The following is a 14,921-nucleotide window of genomic DNA, read 5'->3' on the forward strand; positions in this document are numbered from 1 at the left end:
TGTTGCTATTTTTAAACATAGTTATTCCAGTCTTATAGTGGTGAACATTTCATATCAAATGAATAACACCAATGAAATTTTAGCCTCCACAGAGACTAGCACATTGTGAGCAGTCTGTGAACATGAATATTCTATGATAACAAGGTTCTGCTTCTCACACAGCTCTTGTTCTTGTTCTTGCCTTGCTTGGCCAGTCATAGAGAGGAATAAGGGGGATAATGGCTAAAAGACAAAAAGAATTAGCATCTGACCCAAGACTTTAGTTGCATTTAAAAAATATATGTATTCTTACTTTTCCTCTGCTTCAGTTCCCATTAAGAAAAAACATCTTGTGTTTTGAATAATGATCAAGTATAGGGCTTGTACACTAACATGGTTTCCAGGCTGAAACATATTTTTAATTCTATTTGAGTTTTCAAATAATGCCTGATAATTATTGGATTAACATACAGGTGGTATTAGATAATGATTTCTATGATAAAGAATTTATACCATCTTTCTAAGAGTTACAGCAAAAACAATTTATGGGAAACCATTACCTATTTATACAATATCATGGACTTATTTCTGCAATCTAGCTTCAATTAATTATTTGGAATAATTTAGTAAGTATCTCATTATGACTGCATGTTTATGTAATGAATATTTCTGTTTCTCCCAATCCTTCAGGAACTATATTTGTTCATCATTAAATCTCAGCAAATAATACTATATATATTTGGCCCATAACTGACCACAATAAATATATGTTGAATGAATGAATGAATGTTTGTGCAGCACAATTAGCCCCTTTCCATCCAACTGCAGAAAACATTGTGGTGGTTTGTCCAGTTTCCCTTCTCTATGGAGGAGGGACAGTGTGCCTCCTCCAGCTGCTGTGAGTGTTGACTGCTAATGGTTCTCATCTCCCACTCTAGAGAATTGCCCTCCACGGAGGAGAGCTACATTACTTGGAAAGTGACCTCACCACACTTAGTCAGCCTAAGATCAATGACTGACTGATACTGGTCTCTTACCTCAGGGAGGAAACAACTTTATGGTGTAGTTTATGATACAGAGCCTTGCTGTGTGCATCAGGCCAAAGCCAGATTTCCTGGAACCACATTCTTGCTCAGCTCCCTCTAGCTCCCTATTCTGTGTTCCTCCCTTTTTAATAGGTTTTACCTGTAAGCATCCTCACAGTAAATAATATGCACTAAAATCCCTATCTCAAGTTCTGCTTTTGGGGACTTCAACCAAAAAGAACTACATTAGTGTGAATACACACTAAACCTCTGAATCGGAACATCTGGGGCAGACGTCTGGTGTGTGTACTTTCAGAAAGCCACAAAGTATATTCTGGTGCACGGAAGAGTGACAAGCCAGGCTCCTATATCTCAGAGGGATGTTCCCTTTATATAGCCAGTCACCCTCAAGCTTTTTTTTTTTTTTTTTTTACCTGCCCTATTAGCATGACATTCAGATAACCATCATTATTCACCATGTTGACATCTCTCTGTGAGGTCCTGAAGAGATCACATGTGCACAATTTTTCCCTTCCTAAATATAAATCATTCATTCTTTAATTCAATAAATATTTATGTAGACCTATTAAGTACCAGACATTGAGCTAAATGCCAGGAACAAAACAATGAGCAAAACAAAGTCCCTGCTCTTATAAAGCTTGTATTGCAGTAGGGAAGGCACACAATCAACAAACTAAGAAATAAGCGTATGATTTTTTTTTAAATATGTGATATACTTTCAGTTGATGATACAGGCTATATAGAAAACTAGGGCAAGAAGGTAAAGAGTGAGAGAGTCTGATATTTTACAGAGGTTTGAGAAATCAACCTTTCTGTGGTTGTGACATGTGAGGAGAGACATGATGTAATGAGAGACAGCAGAGAGAACAGCAAGCCCAAGAGCTCTGAAGTACTAGCACGCTGGACTTCTTCAAAGAACAGGAAGTGAGTAATTTTGGTGAGAGTAGGGAGCACAGGGAGAGTGGTAGCAAGATGATGATGAAGAGATTATCAGGACAAGGAACAGGTTTCCGGGGTCTTAGGAACCAGAGAAGTTCAGATTCCATCCTGAAGTGTAAGAAGTCATGAAGTATTTCTAACTGGAAGCAACAAGTCAAGATCTGACATATTGAAAGCCTCTCTCAATCTAGTAGGTAGAGAATAGACCCTGGGGAGGACCTCAGAGAGAAGAGCAGAGGAACAGCTATTCCATCCTCAGTGACAATGAGGCTGCTTTCTACTACAGTGGTAGCAGTGGAGTTGATAAGAAGTGGACATTTTAAAATATACTTTGAATTGAGGTGAGACAGAATTTGACCACAAACTACATGTAGGCTATGAAAAAGATGAGACAAAGATAATTGCAGCGATATTTACCAAGAAAATAGGTAAATGACATTGTCATTCACAGAGATGAGGAACTCACAAAGAAGAGTAGGTTTTAGAGTGAAAATCAAGGATTCTGTTTTGGATCTTGAGTTAAGAGGAAGATTGGGGATGGAGCTATATCTATGGGAAATCATCAGAATATAAATAGTTTTTACGCATATACCAGCTGAGATCACTGAACATTTGATAAAGAAGGTGCCTGAGAATTGAGCTCTGGGGCGGCCCATAATTTGGAACTCAGTAAAGGAGAAGAGAGGGTCTAGCTGAAGAAACTAAGAAGGAGACACTGAAGAAATGCAGAAGCCAAGAGAAGAATTTCAAAATGGAGAGAATGTTCCATAGTGTCAAATGCCGCTGGGAAATTCATAAAGATGAGACCTGAGATTGCCAGATGGATATAGCAATGTGGAGACTGTAAGTAACTTTGTTGAGAGAAATTTTATGAAATGCTGATAATGAAGGCTTGACTGGAGGTTAAGATCAAAATTACTCAAGAGTGACACTCAAGAGTGACACTTAAGACCATCAGAGCACAATGTTTTCACTAGATTGGCTTCGTTCAAAATAACTTATTGCAAGCAAAAATGGAATATATTTAAAAACAGAACATTAATAAGAATGAATCAAATTCTGGAACAATCATCATAATGACCACATTTTTGAATTAAAATAAATCAACAAAAATTCTGACAATGACTTTATACAAAAACACTAGGACAGAATTCATGGGCATAGTAACTATTCCATCTCATAGTGCATTGTAAATTGTAGTTTCAAAATATGGCATCTTGTCACCAGAAAATAAAAATCAACATCTCACTAATTTGGAAATTCTTTGCTTTTTATAAATAGAACATAATTAAAACTTTGGCTAAATATGACATTAACTGTTATTTTAAGTAGATTCTGCGAAGACTGTTTTTGATTTACACTGTTTCGTAACTGAATAGCTGCATGTATATTTAACACTAAATATGATGTAGGTGAAACTTTCAGAATCTCTCTTACTCTCTCTTTTCTGTACTGTTTTTCCCTTGAAAGAAAGCTCTGCCTCTGTCCTTTACTGAACACATCTGGAATTTACTGCTCTCATCTTCTCCCCACTTATTTTTCTCTATCAAAAATGTCACTGAGTAAAAGATCTCCCTAATTATTACTAAAATATAATGAACCCATAAAGCTTAACAATTTTGCTTACTTTTATCCCTCTTTTTCACTCTATCCCTACCACAATCCTATCTATATTTACTAATGGTCGAATTCAGAGCATGGTGACAATGAAACAAATACTGAAACAAGGGCATTTGTCACCAAAACCAAATTAATGGGTTTCACATTTTATATACTTATAATATCAGTCCTATGAGTCACTTTTCTAGCCATAATTTTAACTTTCCCTGCAAAGTCTAAAACAGCAAGCTACTACAAAAGCATTAACTATGAAGCATTTTGAAAATAGAGAAGACAGTATTTTCAGCTGCCCCTCTTATTTTTCCCAAGTCAGAACATGAATAAGATGGATAAGGTTCTGCTCTTATGAATGTTACATCCTAATGGGGGAAGACATTTTTTTTAAAAAAGCAAGCAAATAAGTAACAAGATAAACTCTGATAACAATATACATGGAGGGTCAAAAGTATAGCAAACCTGGTTCCTGTGAGAACAGAAAGAAAGTGAAGCACTGGAAAATTAAAATAGTTGGAGGATTAGGTAGAGACAAGATATCTATAGATATATGGATTATGAAAAAAAAAGTTTGTATTTTATTTGAAGTGCAGTAGAAAGCCATTGAGACAATTTAAGGAGGGAAGCTACAATGTCCAATTTATGTTTTTTTGTTTGTTTGTTTTTTGTTTTTTTTTAATCACTCTGGCTGCTCTTATGTGAAGAATGAAAGGGAGAGGAAAGAAAGGTCAGAGCATTGCAGTTAAGAGTTATCACAATAATCCAAGCAAGAAATGACTGTGACCTAGACTTCAGCCATAGCAGTGGAGTGGGAGAGAATCAGGTGTATTTTAGAGGCAGGACTGGCAAGATTTGCTGATTGATCTGATGTGGAGGAAAGAGAAATGATGATTCCTGCATCTCTGGCTTGGTCACATAGGTAAATTGTGCCATTCACCAAAAAAAATGAAGGAAGCTGAACAAAGAACAGATTTGAAGCTAGGAAATCAAGAGTTCTATTTAATCACATTGAATTTTTGATGCCTACTGGAAATCTTAGAGGGTAAGTCAGATAGGCAGTAGAACATGCCAGTTTGGAGTCTAATTGAGAGAACAGGGCTGAAAACACACAGGTGGCCGTTATAGAAGTGGTATTTAAAGCCATGTTGCCATAGGAAAGCATCAGAGAACAAAATTTCAAGAGCAGAGGAGAGAAGTAGAGAGGAGGGGAATGAGGAGGGCTATGCTCTGTCCTGGAACACTCAGCATTTAGAAGTTGAGCTGAAGAAGAGGAATCAGCAAGGAGACTGGCAAGGAGAATAAATCAGTTTGGTAGCAGGAATACCACATGTGAATCAAAAAAGTTAAAGGAGTTGACCAAAAAGAGGGAATTGGCCAACTATGCTTAATGCTGCCAAGAGATCAAGTGAGATAACGATGGAAAAGTGCCTGTTTGGTTTACAGGTTATTAGTGATAACTTCCACAATCAAATAAATAATCAATATCCCTTACGTTGTCAATTAGTAACTTCAAGTTATAGACATTTAGTAACCTTAATAATGCCACAGCTTCTAAAGAATGGTTGGTGGAAATAGTTTGAGGGCAAAGGAATGTCATTTCAGAGCTCCCAGCCCATCAGCACCTTACTTGATATGGAGTTTCCTGTATCTTGTCAGGACACCAAGGGGTTTTGGTATTCATTCTTGTGTTGAGAATCACAGCTCTCCTGTGTTGGTGTCAGAAATGGTTAAGAGCAAAATTCAACCTCTGAATATATTTTTGCACCACATATTATAATGTGAGCATAAGTAGCCACTGCAGAAAACTCTTTTAGCCTCAAACAAACGGAGTGAAAAGAAGTCAAGTTGAGACTTTAACATGGTGTTTGTCTTGATGTACCAGGCATCATAGAGAAGGTAAATAAGAAACAAGATATCATTTCTGAAGTCATGTACACAGATTTATTTCCTTCTAGAATATGTTTTACTGTCAAGTCCATACCCATGTTCCACTTTGAAACTGATGACTGTATCCCTGGAATATATAGTGTGGTATTAACTAGTAACACCTCAATGCATTTTCCTTAATAAATAATCAAACCAGAACCTATTTGTGATTCATTTGTCTCTGAAATCTTCGTATTTTCTTCTCTACTAATTGAGGGAAACTACACTTGAGCAAGAGTCATTTGGAGAGAAGATGGCATCATTAAGGGCAATAAAGTCCTTAAATCTCTCATAGCTTACCTGATCTCCCTCCTGCAAGTTTCTATTAGGCTTTCCCTTCCCACTTCTGACTGCAGGTTCTTCTGATTTGGTTGCAGCCTGACTCTGATTCTGACCCTAAGTTGGCAGTCAAATGCCATCTCACGTTTCCCTGACCTGGCTTTCTTTATGTTTCATTTGAATCTCATTAATTATTTATTCATTTATTTATTTAACTAGTATTCATTAAATACTTGCTATGTTTTGATGCAGTATTCAGGTTGGAACAATAAATAAAACTGAATTCCTGACCTTACGAAGTTTGCAGTCTAGCAAGGGAGACTTTTTCTATTTTCTTGAGTTTGTGTATTTTGCTTCAATCCTAAACTAGGGTCTTGATCCTAACTTCTGGTAGCTCCTTTTGCTGATGACTTGGTTTTGATAATCTTTTCCCTGATGCATTTCTGCAGAACATCAGTAAGGATCTCAGTCAGAGGCTTCCCCTGGTAGCATTTGTCAATAATCTACTTACACTTGGCATTTTGGTCTTTCACAAGGAAGCTTCCGTTACAACTTAATTGGTTTAAGAAATAATAAATCAAGCATTTTGATGTAAACTTATTTTCATTTTTAACTAACCCAACACTTTCAAGTACATGAAACAATTCAAATCAAATAGTGATTGATTTTTGTTATTAAATTGATGAACTGCTTTATCTAATAGAATGTTCATAGCAATTAAGATGGTAAGAATAGTTTTGCAAAAAGACAAGGTCAGAATGATAACAGCCCAGACAAAGTGATCAATGGTAAGGGGCTTGAGAACAATTTAGCAATTTTATCCCTTTCTGTTTCTGAGTGGATCCATCTGTGGACATCTTAAAAAGTCACAATTAGGCTACATGAGAACCCCACTGTACAAAGAAAAATGGTATCTTTTCCTTTCAACCAGCTGCCTCCTGAAAGGATAGCACTACCTCACAAAAATGACCATCTGAAGAAATAAGAAAAAAAATATGAAATTCCAAATGTAGACATTAATCCATCTATTTGTATTTTTCAAATATTTAAGAAATTTTGTCAACATCTGCTTAGAACCACCCATTTGTAAATTTTGGTTACCTACATGGAATTAGCTTGACATTTTATGGCAGCAGGGACTAAATGTAGAAAGCACTGACAGTGAGATATGTGAAATGTCTACCTTATGATATGCAGCATGATTGAAAATTGAAAGTGGGCTATATTTATTGAACAACTTTGATTCATGAATAACCATGACTGTCCCATCTGGATTGCCATCTCTGTCACTAGCCCATACAAGTAAATTATTAGGTTCAGTTTTGAATTTATGAACCCACCAGCATTAAGTGTCCTGTGAATGGTAATCTCTGAATCCTAGAGCAGAGTCCCTCAAGCTTTTCAGAATATAAAAGGACTTTTATGCGCATACAAATTCAGAGCAGATGCCACTCTGGCAAGAAGGAAGAGTAAAGGATAAGGCCAAATTTCATAACCATTTCTGTGATTTTCCCAGATCAGCAAAACAGACAAAGTAAATTGTGATAATGGAATGTTGGATGATTCATTTTTTTTTCACTCCTTCACTCATCAAGCATTTATTCAGTATCAGGCACTATTCCGGGCACTGGGAATGTACATATAAATAAGACCTAGTCCTTACCCTCAAAAAGCTCACAGTCTAATATTGAGGGATGTTTATGGGAAGTTAAAGTAAACAAAAAAGAAATATATTGGAACAATATAATTCTCGTGTCTGTAATTATCCCAGGATTCCTTAGGATCCTGATCCTCTGAACAAACTGTGTGAATAAATTTGTGTCAATGCCCTATATGGGTGTAAGCTTCTCTGTTTTCATGAGAATATGCTCCCATCCTGAAATTGTCCTTAATTTTCTAAATAACGAATAAAAGTTATATTAACTGAATACAATAGAAATGAAACTTTTTTCAGTAGACATAATTTTTAAAATATTTATATTATATTTCATATTCTGCCTGTGGAATAAAGTCTTCCATGATTGCCAAGTTTATGGTGCTTATATTCATTCATCCCTTCTTTTAAGATAATTATTAACTGTATTTTTATCTTTTTAATAGCTGGACACATTTTAACAATAAGCAACAATGTATTTTGCAGCATGAGTTTAAGTGCACAGTGTCCTGGTTTCAATTCTGAACATTTTAGTGATTATTGAGAAAAAAAAAAGACAAAACAGCCTGTCCCATTTTACAATACTCACTAAAAGGCACCTCTAGCAACTTCTTTGCTTGGGCTATGTACAAGGTTCACGTGTTCATTTTAAACCTTCCAGAGGATATGCAACTCAGAAGTTCATTTTAGACATGTCACTAAAGCCATTTCCACTTATTGATTGCACTGAAAAGACGCCAATTGTGTTTTGCTCTATAAAAGAAGCCGTGGTGGAGATTTCTTCAGGGGAGAAGGGACAAGGTTGTTGTTATTCTTTATTTTATGATCTGACTGTAATCATTAGAGTAGGAGACAAAACGAATGGGCCTCCCTATTCTCTGACAATAACTCATGCTAGGCAGAATGTATTTAATTTGTATAATGGGGGGAGGAAATGTATTTGTGTGAAGATGGACTTTCAGATACAAGTTAAAGGGGAGAAAGAAGCTGAAATGAAGCTAGTCACCAGAAAGCTAACAATGATTGTTTTATTTTCCATATGCTATGTGGGTAGCAGCCATTTTACAGAGCCTCTCTGGCTTTTTATTAATACTACATAAAAGTAAGAATACAAAAAACTAAGCAATAAGAAAAAATAAAATGCCAATTTTATCCTTACTTTTCTGAAATTCTGAGGACTCTCATTTAAATCAAATAGCTTTTATGTCACTATCATTAGATTTCTTTCTTGGCTTATTTTCGTAGACTGTGAGGCTAACTAAAAATTATGTTTTCTGAAAATCATCAAATCAAAAGCAAATTGAAGTAATGTTTCCATTGTTTAACTGGTTCTTTTCTTGTCCTATTGAAACACAACTCTATAATGTTTATCAAAAATAGTTACTCAATTTACTGTGTTTTTGTTTCATTTGATTCTAGATGCGTGGCTTCGTGGTTGAAGTTCTCTAACCCAAACAACTTTAAAATTTTTTTCTATGAAATTTTGACATAAGCTATTTTATTTTCAAGACTATTAGGATATTTTCCTGAACATATTGTAGTAACACAAATGGAACCAAAAAAGTATTGATGATATGTTTCATCATATTCAGAAGTATTTCTCATTTTTTTCACTCTTCAACATGAATATGAATTTACTGCACCACCTCTAAATACGGATTTATAATCCCTAAACCCAGCCATCCATGAGTTCATCAAATGTCCATCCTCAGTTTCACTATTATGTAATGCACATTTGTAGAAGCAGAGCATCCATGCAAAAAGAAAAAATGAAATCAGAAATGTAGATAGCCATTTATTTATAATTGGCATTCTAAGAATGTCAATTACTAATGGACTAACTGCCAATTACTAAAGAGCTGAGACTTTATTTTCCAAAGGGCAAAGCTTTTAAACAAATCTACACACAGAAAAGTGCACAAATTATTTTATTTTACAAATACTTGCACATTTTTGTTGAAATTTTCTGAGAACAGCCCATATAAAAATTTCTAAATTGTGAAAAAATCTTCTTCCTTTGAAGGCTGGGTTATACCTTAAGCACCTGACAATGTACCTGTGATAGAGGAGTGCTAAATCTCTGAGTGTTGCACAGATACAGACATGGGCTTGCTTAATAAACTAGGAAATGAAGAAATTGTATAAGGTGAACCCAAAATTAAAAGGTTTACGAAATATACACTTAGCATTATAAGAATTCTAATTGCTAATTGAGTAAATGGCAATTACTAAATAGCTGAGACTTTATTTTCCAAAGGGCAGGGCTTTTTTCTTTACATCTGCATACAGACAAGTGCACAAATCATAAACGTATAGTAATAGCTGAATGAATGACTATGAAGTAAATACACTTGTCTAACCATAATCCAGTCCATGAAGCAGAACATTACTAAGACCCAGAGATCCAATTCGGGTCTCCTACAGTCACTATCCTAATTCTTATCCCAAAAAAACACTATCCTGACTTTTTTTGTTGTTTTGTTTTTGAGATGGGGTCTCGCTCTATTGCCCAGGCTGGAATGCAATGATGCAATCTCGGCTCACTGCAACCTCCACCTCCTAGGCTCAAGTGATTCTCCTGCTTCAGCCTACTGAGTAGCTGGGATTACAGGCACATGCCACAGTGCCCAGGTAATTTTTGTATTTTTAGTAGGGATGGGGTTTCACCATGTTGCCCAGGCTGGTCTTGAACTCCTGACCTCAGGTGATCCACCCGCCTCAGCCTCTCAAAGTGTTGGGATTACAGACATGAGCCACTGTGCCCACCTGACTTCCCTTTTTTCTTAAAGATAAAATCAAATGGATTTATCATGTACATGCTTTGAAGTATATATATGTCATACAATGACTAAATCTAGCTAATTAACATATACACATAGTTATCATTTTTAGGTGAGAAAATCCACTCTCAGCATTTTAGAGAATGCAATATATTATTTATTATAGTCACAATGTTGAACTTATTGATCTTATCTGAAATTTTGTATTCTTTAACTAACCCCACTCCCAGCCCTCCCAATCATTCTAACCCCTGATAAACACCATTTTGCTCTCCATTTTCATGAGATCAACTTTCTTAGAGTCCACATGTGGGTAAGACCATGTGGTATTTGTCTTTCTGTGCCTGGCTTATTTCACTTAACATAATGGTCGTCAGATTCATTCATGTTGTTGCAAATGGCAGGATTTATTTTTAATAGTTGAATGTTGAATATAATTTCACTGTGTCTATATAACACATTGTCTTTATCTGTTCATCTGTTGATGGACAAGATATGATTCTGTGTGTTGGCTATTGTGAAGAGTGTTGCAATAAACATGAGAATGCAGATGTCTTTCTGACATACTGATTTCATTTTATCTGAATATATACCAAGTAGTGAGATTGCCAGATTATATAGTAGTTCCATTTTTAATTTTGGGGGGAGCCTCCATACTGTTTTCAATAATGGTCGTACCAATTTACATTCCTATCAATGGAGGGTGAGGGTTCCCTTTTCTCTACTTGTTATCTTTTGACTTTTTGATAAAAGTTATTCTAATGTGTATGCGGTGACATCTCATTGTGGTTTTTCTTTTCATTTCCCTGATGATTAGTGAGATTGAGCATTTTTCCATATACCTGTTGGCCATTTGTATCTCTACTTTTGAGAAATGTCCATTCAAGTCCTTTGCCCATTTTTTAATTGGGTAATTTGTTTTCTTGCTATTGAGTTGAGCTGCATATATATTTTGAATGTTAATCCCTTATCAAATGTAGAGTTTGCAGATATTTTCACCCATTCTGTAGGATGTCTTTTTACTCTGTTGATTGTAGCTTTTGCTGTGCAAAAACTTTTTAGTTTGATATAATCCCTTTTTTTTTTTTTTTTTGGTTTTGGTTTCTTTGTGTGTGTGTGTGTGTGTGTGTGTGTGTGTGTGCTTTTGTTGCCTGTGTTTTTTGGAGTCATATCCAAAAACTCATTGCCTAGACCAAAGTCATAGAACTTTTCTCTACATTTTCTTCTAGCAGTTTTACAGTTTTATATCTTATGTTTACATCTCTCATACAGTTTGCCTTGATTTTTTTATATGGTGGAAGCTGAAGGTCTGATTTCAGTCTTCTGCATGTGGATATCCAGTTTTTGCAGAACCATGTATTAAAGAGACTATCCTTTCCCCATTGTGTGTTCTTGGCACCTTTGTCAAAAATCAATTGATCATAAATATGTGGATTTATTTCCTGGCACTTTATTCTGTTTCATTGATCTATGTATCCGTTTCTATACCAGTAGCATGCTGTTTTGGTTACTATAGCTTTGCAGTACATTTTGAAGTCAGGAAGTTTGATACTTCCACCTTTTATTATTTTTGCTCAAGATTGCTTTGGCTATTTGGGGTCTTTTGTAGTTCTCTATTAATTTTATGATTGTGTTTTCTCTTTCTGTAAAAACTGTCATTAGAATTTTGATAGAGATTACAATGAATCTATAGATCCTTTTAGATACTATGGACATTTTAACATTAATTTTTCCAATTCATGAACATGGGATTTTTTTCTATTTATTTATGTCTTCTTTGATTTTTTTAATCAATGTTTTATAATTTTTAATTTAGAAATCCTTCACCTTCTTGCTTAACTTATTCCTAAGTATTTTATTTTTTTTTGTAGCTATTTTAAATAGGATTGTTTTCCTGATTTTCAGGTAGTTCACTATTGGTGTATAAAAATACTACTAAATTTTGTATGTTTTTTTATCTTGTAATTTTCATGAATTTGCTTATTATTCCTAAGAGTTTTTTGGCAAAGTCATTAGGGTTTTCTATATATTAGATTGTTGCCTGCAAACAGGGACAATTGACTTCTTCCTTTTCAATTCTAAAGCTTTCTTTCTTTCTTTCTCTTGTGTATTTGCTTTGGCTAGGACTTACAGTACTATGTTGAAGACAAGTGGCAAGAGTAGGCATCCTTGTCTTTTTCCAGACCTTAAAGGAAAAGCTTTCAGCTTTTCCCTGTTTAGAATGATGTTAGTTGTGTGTTTGTTACTTACGGCCTTTATTTTGTTGAGGTACATTTCTTCTATACCTAATTTGTTGAGAATTTTTATCATGAAAAAATTTTCAATTTGTCAAATGCTTTTTTGCATTCATTGAAATAATCATATGGTTTTTGTCTTTCATAATGTATTACATTTATTGATTTGCAAATATTAAACCATCCTTACATCCCCACACTTGATAATAATGAATGGTTATTTAAATGTGCTGTTGAATTTGCCTTGCTAGTATTTTGTTGTTGAGGGTTTTTGCATGCATATTAATCAGGGATATTGGCATATAGCTGTTTTTTTTTTTTTTGTTTTTTTTTTTTTTGTGTGTGTGTGTCCTTGCCTGGCTTCAGTATCAGAGTGATGCTGTGCTTGTAAAATGAATCCGACAGTATTCCCTCCTCTTTCACTATCCTGACTTCTAACAACACTAGTTGGTTTTTACTAGTCTTTGAAATCATCTGGAGCTTTTTATGTCTTTTATTTTTCAGTCAACACTATGTTGGTAAGAGTCACCCATATTGTAACATGTAACTGTAGGTAATGCTGTCTTCTAATCTACATCGTGTGAGTGCCCCCATAGTAATTTATCATTCTACCATTGACGTACATTAAGGTTGTTTCCAGTTGGGTCTGTTACAAATAACTATATAAAGCAATTTCAGGAGAATTATCTATTTTACAATATTGAGTCCTCTAATTCATAATCATGGTATATTCTACTTTTTTTTTAAGCCTTCTTTGAGCTTTGTCAATATATAGGTCTTGAAAGTCTTTTCTTAGATTTTTCTCTATTTTACTATTTGGTGCCATTTTAACTTATCCTGTATTTAATTTAGATTTCTTTAACTTTGTGTTATGAATTTTTTTTAAATATCTGAAATATACAGAAGAGTATAGTGAATTTCTACAAACTTAACATTTACCTTCATCTATTAAGAATGAATGAATAATCTGTTTTGTGTATAATGCCAGTCAATCTCCTATATTATTTTGAAGCAACTGTCAGCCATTATACTGTTTCACAGAACATATTAAAAATCTCTAAAGTATATGCTTTTTAAAAAATTGCCACCTCTCTGCTTCCTGAGAACATGCAGGTTAGAAAATGTACTCAGTGTAAAAAGCTACAAACTAAAAAAACACACCTTATATAACTCTGTCCTCAATGTTTCTCTTGGTCTCTGCCTACATTACTTACTAGGTTCTCCAGTGTTTATCTCTGCGCAAGCATAGTTTATCATTCAGCCAAGGATTTAACAGGCTTTATACTCAGGTTGTGGCTCTTATCCTTCCTGCAGCTCTCTCACTTCTTGAATTTCTATTTTGTATTTTCAACTGCTCTTTATGATAAACTTCCTTTGCTACTCCAACTGATAAAGCTGCGATCTTTTGCCACCATTGCCAGAGGGATTGAAGAACATCCACAAACAAAATAAGCCACAAACTCACAATTCTTGTTTTTGCAGTTTCAGATTTTCAAGAGTAAACACTCCTCTAGCTTCTGTCTGCTTTTGGATGCTTGCCATGATTTTAAAATTCTCATTTGGGTCGGAGTTTGTATAATCATTTTACTCATCCACATTTCCATCATTTTCTTAATATCTCTAAGATCTATGGGATATTTTCTTTTTATCAGCAGTTTGTATGTCCTCCTTCCCCTCTCTCCTGCCTCCTTTGATCTCTCTTGATTAGAAGAGATTTACAAATTTACAAATTTACAAATGTGATCTTTTCAAAGCATTAACTTTGTCTTTATTCATTTTCTTAATGTTTCTTTTTCCAATTATTTTTGTTGTTCCTGTCATTTTTATATCCTTCTTTCTACTTTATTTTTATTTAGGTTTAAAATTTATTGCTCTATTTTGAACATGTTAGATGGATATATCACTGACTTTTGGCTTTTTTTTTTCCAGTATATCTATTAAGGCTATATATCTCCAAAATTCTCTCTTCCCAGCATCTCATACAGACCATGTCATATAATATGATTAACTAGTTAGTAATTTTTAAAGATTAATATTCTTCTACCTGAAAGTATTTCAGATTGAAACTTTTGTTCTTTCATTAAATTAAGATATATGAAACAAGATTGTAATATGTCAACCTAAAAGGAAGCAGCTCAGGAAAATGAATATAGATAAAGTGTTTATTTGGGTCAAGTTTGAGGATTGCAACCCAGGAGCATAGATTCAAGTTGCCCTGAATATACACTCTGATTAGTAGCAGTAACAAGTAGATTTTTAAAGGCAAAAAAAGGGCAGCAGTGGGAAGGGTGTAGGCTGATACAAAGTCCTCTCTCAGGAATTCTCATTCATTTACAGAAATAGAATTGATTAATGAATGGCTATACATTGTGAAGCTATAGGGTTATAGTGTCTGATCTGGCCTTGTTAGTTAATTAGTAGCTACTTGTGGCAATAGCAAGCAGTTTCAAAATGAATACATAGCTTAAAG

The 14,921-nt window shown here is 34.6% G+C and overlaps 1 protein-coding gene across 1 annotated transcript in view; it reads left to right on the forward strand.

Annotated features, from left to right (window-relative positions):
• The window catches only part of CNTN5 (contactin 5), a 1,344,835-nt gene that overhangs the window by 1,296,888 nt on the left and 33,026 nt on the right, over positions 1–14,921 (forward strand). The gene's annotated exons all lie outside the window — the stretch shown is intronic.

The sequence above is a fragment of the Trachypithecus francoisi genome, unplaced genomic scaffold (genome assembly GCF_009764315.1).
Source record: "Trachypithecus francoisi isolate TF-2019V2 unplaced genomic scaffold, Tfra_2.0 Lachesis_group8, whole genome shotgun sequence".
In the NCBI taxonomy this organism is placed as follows: Eukaryota; Metazoa; Chordata; class Mammalia; order Primates; family Cercopithecidae; genus Trachypithecus; species Trachypithecus francoisi.